We start from the raw sequence: 6,796 nt of genomic DNA, 5'->3' as shown, positions 1-6,796 counted from the left end.
CCCAGCCTCCCAGCCTCCCAGCCTCCCAGCCTCCCTCCCAGCCTCCCAGCCTCCCAGCCTCCCAGCCTCCCAGCCACCCAGCCTCCCAGCCTCCCAGCCTCCCAGCCTCCCAGCCTCCCAGGCAGCCATGGGGTAAGAGTGAGACAAGATACACAGAAGCCCAAAAGGTAGTCGGGATAATTTAAGAAAAACTGGCAAGAAACAAGCTAAGCTAAGACTAGATAATTTTAAGAAAGGGTAAGACTCCATGTATGGTTTGTTTGAGAGCTGGGTAGTGGGCCCCTCAAAAAGCCAAAAGAGAAAAACATTGCACTACACATGGGTCTTTGCAGTCCAACCTAGGTACTCTGGCTAAATCAAAACACAGGTGAGGGGTGTGGCCAGGAACCCTCATGACCATATGAGCTTTCTGGAAGATTAGGCACAGTGCAGTTGGATAACAAAGCATAAATTCTTGGGTTTTGTAATTAACTGCAAGTACTTAGTTTGGAAACCGGGCATGAAGAGAGTTGACGCTTATCTTGATCTTTCATATCTTATTAAAGTCACACCACTATTCCAGAAATTCTGCTGTGTAGTAGGATGAGCGGCGGGCTGTGTTCTGGCGCCCGGCTAGCTTATGCCCGAAATAATCACACTGAAATTGTATTAATTAAATTATTGCCTGGCCCATTATCTCTGGCCTCTTATTGGCTAACTCTCACATCTTGATTCAATCCATTTCTAATAATCTGTATGTCACCACGTGACTGTGGCTCACCCGCAAGATTCTAACCTATGTCCATCTCAGGCTGGAGATTCATGGCGTCTGCCACACTGCCCTTCTTCCCAGCATACAGTTCTGTCTTCTCCGCGTACCTAAGTTCCTGCCCTATCAAAAGGCCAAGGCAGTTTCTTTATTCAACCAATGAAAGCAACACAAATACAAAAGGACCTCCTACACCACAGCTGCTGGTGAATGATCACAGTTGCAGACTTTAGACAAATATGAAAGGGAAAAAAATATTTCTTTTAGCTCAGGAGTAGAGTGTAGTTCTGCCTTTAGGTTCTATTAACTGTTGAAGAGCCAAGACCTGACTGGATGGGAGTAAGGTTTACGTCTTCAACACATTGCTGGACTTGCACGCTGTAGGAGTGCTGTCTTTGGGGTGCTTCACAGATCTACAAAGCTTACATTGTCTCTTGCTGGTCTCTGATGACTCCTGTGTTGCTGTTCTACCTTGAGGCATTTTGTCTGGTAAGAGTGAGAACCGTTCAATAGAGGGAGTCTCCCAGATTCTTCAAAGTTGAGTTTGAAATGCTTCCGGGTCCCACAGGGTAGGAGACTTACATTTCTGCTCGTGGAATGACTGGCTTCTGGGGCAGAAGAGCAGCACTGACCACGACACCCATCTTCTTGATTTTGCAACGGTGCACACCTTTTACTCTCCCACTTTCCTTTTGAAAATGTCTGCGTCCATTTCTGTCTGTTATTGTGGTTTTCCAAGGCAGCTGTGAATTCGTACGTTTCAGAATTGCTCTTGAATGCTTCGCTGACAACAGTGAACGGGGTGACCCTTTCTCACCCGTTCTGTTCTCAAGGTCGAGCTGTACGAGCTACTTTCCACTGTGAAAAAATACCCGGCAGAACAATTTGAATGAGGAGAGATTTTTTTTTGTGGTTTGTGGTTTCATTGGGGTTAACCTCAGTCACTGGGTCTTACACAGGATTTTACTGTGATGGGAACATGAGGAGGTTCTCAAGTCATGGCGGACAAGAAGCAAAAAATGAGATACAGGGAGGGGCCAAGGCAAGAAAAAGGCCTCAAGGATTTGTTCCTAGGGACTTATTCCTACACCTAGGCCCCTCCTACCTTTCCCTGTCTTCCCATAAAGCCACTGTACTGTGAATCTGTCAAGAGATCAATCACTGATCAGGGCAGAGTCCTGTCATTCTGTCTCTGGAAACACCATCACTGACATTTGTAGAGATGTGTTTGATGAATCTTAGTGTTTATTAATTGGATCAGCTCAACGATAAGAATTAACCATCTCAAGTTCAGGCTAGAATGGTATATATGCTGTTCTACTGAGTTGTTTTGTCTGCAATGGCATGACCGTTGGTTTTATGTCCTGACCAGCGGACACGAATGGAGATCCTGAGCCCTGGAGGAAGAGGAATGAAAGGGACAAGAGACACAAGAAATGACAGCAAATCTATAGTCTGATCAAGCTGCCAACTTTATTTTTTTATCAGGAGCATGATATAGCAAAAGGGGGGGGAGGAGAGGATGCAGGAATGTCATTGATCTAACTGGAATGTCAGGAATGGGGACTTCCATAGCTGTTGGGAAGAAATAAGGAAGTGCTGAAGAGTCTGTAAATATTTACTAACAAGAGGAATGAGAATTACTTCTGGTGCCTGGGATCCGCAGGTCTGCAGGGGGATCTTAACTCACAGGGATATAAGGGATGTCCTAGGCCGGAACTTGCCCTACAGAAGCTTCTTAATTTGAGACTATTCAAATTAAGCTTACTTAATTTGAGACTATGATGGCTATAAGGAAATACAGGTCTTTGTTTCCAGCAGGTTTTCATGGAGCAGAGATTACTGTAGTGACATATAGGGAAAGTTGGCCCTGTTGCCATGGCAACAAAATAAGCAAGCTAATATAGTGCTTTCTAGGTTAGTAGGAGAGGGGGAAGGGTCAGGACCTTTCCCTGGGCTTCCACCCATTGCTTGCTCCTTCCTTCCAGCTGCAATTCTCTCGGTGAGCGGGCAGAGTGTACAGGAGGTGGAAGGTTACTGGAGGAATCGGTCAATGTAGCTTTTATGAGCTCATCACCCACACAGGGACGGACATTTTCATGGATACATCAGCTTTTTTAACCACATGCTTCTGGAAATGGCCTCTTACCCATGCATCTGTAAGCCTTACAAACTCCCTGGTTCACTAAGCTGAACTTGGATAGACTTGTTTCCTTGGTCAGTTCTTGGTTCTCTATCAGGAACAGTTCATACTTCCCTGGGAGAAGTAATATAACATGTCCAGTTACACATGTAGGTGTGTGTAGTGTTGTTGGACCCTAGCATCCAATCACCAAGGAGGAGGAGGAGTCGCCCCAAGAGACCATCTCTCATATCACAGCTGATGTAAAAGCATGAGGATTTTATTAATTCTGTCATGACAGGGTCTTTCAGCATAAGGGATGCTAAAAAGGCCCCGAATAGCTGGTCTTTTTTTAAAAGGCTACTTTTAAAGGGAAAAACCACAGAAGGAAGGGGTGTCTGTTCTTTAACTATTATGATTGGCTTATTCAAAAGGGCTATTACCAATAATTGGCTGGAGAGTGGTTGTCAGATCACATGAGGTAAGGGGAAACATCTGAGGGTCACTTTGCCCCTTTCCCAGGGACTAAGTCAAAACATCAGTAACTGAGTCAACACCTAAGGGTTATCTTGCCCCTGTTCAGGGAGATGGAAAGTTCCCAACATCTCAGAAGGTGCACGCATAGCTGTTATGTCCTTGATTCCCAGAGGAGGAGGGGCAGTTCTGAGAGGGTTCAGAAATGGCTTCAGAATTGTCTTAAAGTTTTACAGTGTGTGTCAGAGAGAGTGTACCCTAGGAAGTGGAGCTAAGGGGGGGCTGTTGAGCCTTCCACATCAGTGTTACTAATATTTGCTAGAAGGGAATATTGTAGGCGGGGAGAGAAACCCATCTTAGCCATGCCTACAACTAGAAAAGCACGTGTGCTCACCAATGGGAGCCGCCTTTCCTGGCAGGCGACAGACTATGGAAAAGGAGCAATGCCTGCCCATTCTTATTCCATTGAGACTTTCTTCCTTAAAGGAAAGGACTAACAGTGGGCACCTTTTAGAAAGGGCACTGTGCACATGCCTTCTCTGAATGAAAGTATTCCCCCCCCCCTACCCGGAGGGCAGGAAGCTCCAAAGACTTAGAAATCTCTGAGACTTACAAGGTCCGTGAGACCCTTCCCCAGGGTCATGCAAACAGTGAACGACTGTTGAGAAGAAAAGATTGCCCAGGGAACAGCTCGTGGAGCAGGGAGGGCCAGGGTGAAGCTTTTGTCAGCTGTCACCCACGCTTATGCTAGTGCCTTTGAGTCATCCGTGTTCTTGCAAGCAGCCTCTCCACGCACTTGTGAACCCACCACCATGCTCTGGTAACCATCCATACCCTCATACTCTACAGTCTCCTGGTGCTCTCCCCGAAGTGGGCAAATGTTGTAGTTTAGGGGTCCCTAGGAAAAGCCACGCATCAGCTAACAGCAATGAAGTGAAATTTAACTGAAAGGTTTGGCACCGATATCTGAGTAAGAAGTGTCTTTGGTATTAACTTCTGATGGCCTTGTTTGGTTTTCTGAGCCAGTGTCTCTTTATTATAGCCCAGGCTGGTCTTAAACAGTGATCCCCCAGCTTCTGCCTCCCAAGTGCTAGGATTATCAGGCATGTCTCAGCAAACAAGGCCTCTTCTCTCATTCTAAGATGAAATACTCTCTCTGTCCCTCTTCCCCAAAGTCTTGCTTTGTAGCTCAGGCTAGCCTTGTACCCAGTGAGAGTTAAGATCATTGGTATCTACCGGGTATACTGATGTTTCTTCCTCAATGTATCCCAGGTTGCTCTAAGCCCCCTCCTGACTATCCTAGTGACTTTCCAGGTGAATGCCCATACAGAACCTTTGAAGAAGCTGTCTTCTGAGCTCCCAAAACAGGTGAAGAAGGCTGAGGAGCAGGTGTCAGGGCTTGCAGCTTGGTCACGCTGGGGTTCAAGGCAGCTCAAGGTCTGGCTACACTCAGCCCGTGTCTGGCGACATTCAGCCCGAGTCTGGCAACACTCAGCCCGTGTGTGCTTCTGCACCTCTTTCTCCTTCATACCTGCCCATGGGGGTGTGTAGTGTGGATGTACCGTTGTGTTCCTTCTGTCTCACCATTGTTAGTGTCACGAGTATGTACCACTGGGTTGGCTTTTTAAAAATGGAGTCTGATTGAGCCTATAATTCGTGACCCTAGAGAAGCTAAATAAGAAGGTGAATCCAAAGACAAACATATAGGTATACTCCTGAATATTAACCTTCATCAGGCGATGAAAGGAGACAGAGACAGAGACTCACATTGGAGCACCGGACTGAAATCTTAAGGTCCAAATCAGGAGCAGAAGGAGAGAGAGCACGAGCCAGGAACTCAGGACCGCGAGGGGTACACCCACACACTGAGACAATGGGGATGTTCTACTGGAACTCACCAAGGCCAGCTGGCCTGGGTCTGGAAAAGCCTGGGATAAAACTGGACTCTCTGAACATAGCGGACAATGAGGACTACTGAGAACTCAAGATCAATGGCAAAGGGTTTTTGACCCTACTGCACGTACTGGCTTTGGGGGAGCCTAGGCAGTTTGGATGTTCACCTTACTAGACCTGGATGGAGGTGGGTGGTCCTTGGACTTCCCACAGGTCAGGGAACCCTGATTGCTCTTCAAGCTGATGAGGGAGGGGGACTTGATTGGGGGAAGGGGAGGGAAATGGGAGGCGGTGGTGGGGAGGAGGCAGAAATCTTTAATAAATAAATAAATTAAAAAAATAAAATAAAATAAAAATGGAGTCTGGGGGTTGAACTCAGGTTCTCATGCTTGCCAAGGATACTCAGACTTAAAATGTCCTTTAAAAAAAAAATCTGTAGCATTGGTTTTGTAAAACAGTGTGAGAGGAGGCCTTGGTGCCCCCACCTTTCCGCAGCAGGGGGGGGGGGACGGGTGCTTGGGACTCAGTGTATGTGCCCCCGCCCTCATCGCCATGACAGTGGGCCGGGCCTCTGAGCCTGCAGGAGGTGAATGAGCTGGGCAAAGCACTGTTGCCCACCCAGGTTAAGAAAAGGCCCAGTAGCATTTCATGGGATGGCCTTGACCCAGGGAAACTCTACACCCTGGTCCGCACCGACCCCGATGCTCCCAGCAGGAAGGACCCCAAATTCAGGGTGTGGCATCATTTTCTGGTGGTCAACATGAAGGGCACTGACGTCAGCTGTGGCAGGGTCCTCTCAGATTACGTGGGCTCTGGGCTTCCCAGTGGCACAGGCCTCGACCTCTATGACTGGCTGGTGTACATGCAGGACAAGCCACTGAACTGTGACAAATCCATCCACAGCCAAAGGTCACCACAGCAGGGTCAAGGTGGCGGCCTTCCACAAGAAGTATCACCTGGGAGCCCCGGTGGCGTGCACGTGTCACCAGGCAGAGTGGAAGACTACCTGCCCAATCTGTATGAGCAACTATCTGGGAAGTGGGGGAGCCGTGGAGGTCAGTGGTCCTGGGGACCCACCCCCACAGTCAAGCTGTGCAAAGCGTGCTGTTTCTCCTCCTTCCGTCCTACCCCTTCTCAGGGAGTCCTGAGCTGAGCTAGGTTAGAGGTGTAGGCTGATTTCCCGCCGCCCATCTTTATAATTCTAATAATCACATCCCGGTTTATGTGTTTGTTGGAATTTAGGCTCCATCTGGGGGTGTTTGGTGTTCTGGTGGAGTCCTTGTATTGTTAATTTAAGATTCGCAACTCTGGAAAGTAAGACGCCCTGTCAAATCCAGGTCCACGTGAGGGCGAGGGCTTGTGTTGTACGTATGTGGTTGGATAAGAATTCAGTCCCGAGCCAGGCTCGGTGGCATCTTCGGAGATGTGATGTTAGAGTCCTGACTGAGACAACCCAAGGCTTCCATCCCAGCTAAGCCCTGACAGTCCCTCTCCGGCAGGCAGCTGTATAGGTGTCAATGTCTTGTGACAGGGCTACTGTCCTGAGATGAGGCCATGGA

The 6,796-nt window shown here is 48.1% G+C and overlaps 1 pseudogene; it reads left to right on the top strand.

Moving 5' to 3' along the window:
- LOC101996731 overlaps positions 1-6,390 on the top strand; it is a 15,197-nt pseudogene extending 8,807 nt beyond the window's left edge.
- The last annotated feature ends 406 nt before the right edge of the window (positions 6,391-6,796 follow it).

This window comes from Microtus ochrogaster, chromosome 1 (assembly GCF_000317375.1).
Source record: "Microtus ochrogaster isolate Prairie Vole_2 chromosome 1, MicOch1.0, whole genome shotgun sequence".
Taxonomy (NCBI): Eukaryota; Metazoa; Chordata; class Mammalia; order Rodentia; family Cricetidae; genus Microtus; species Microtus ochrogaster.
Note: the sequence above shows the minus strand (reverse complement) of the source record. Positions and strands in the feature narration are given on the sequence as shown.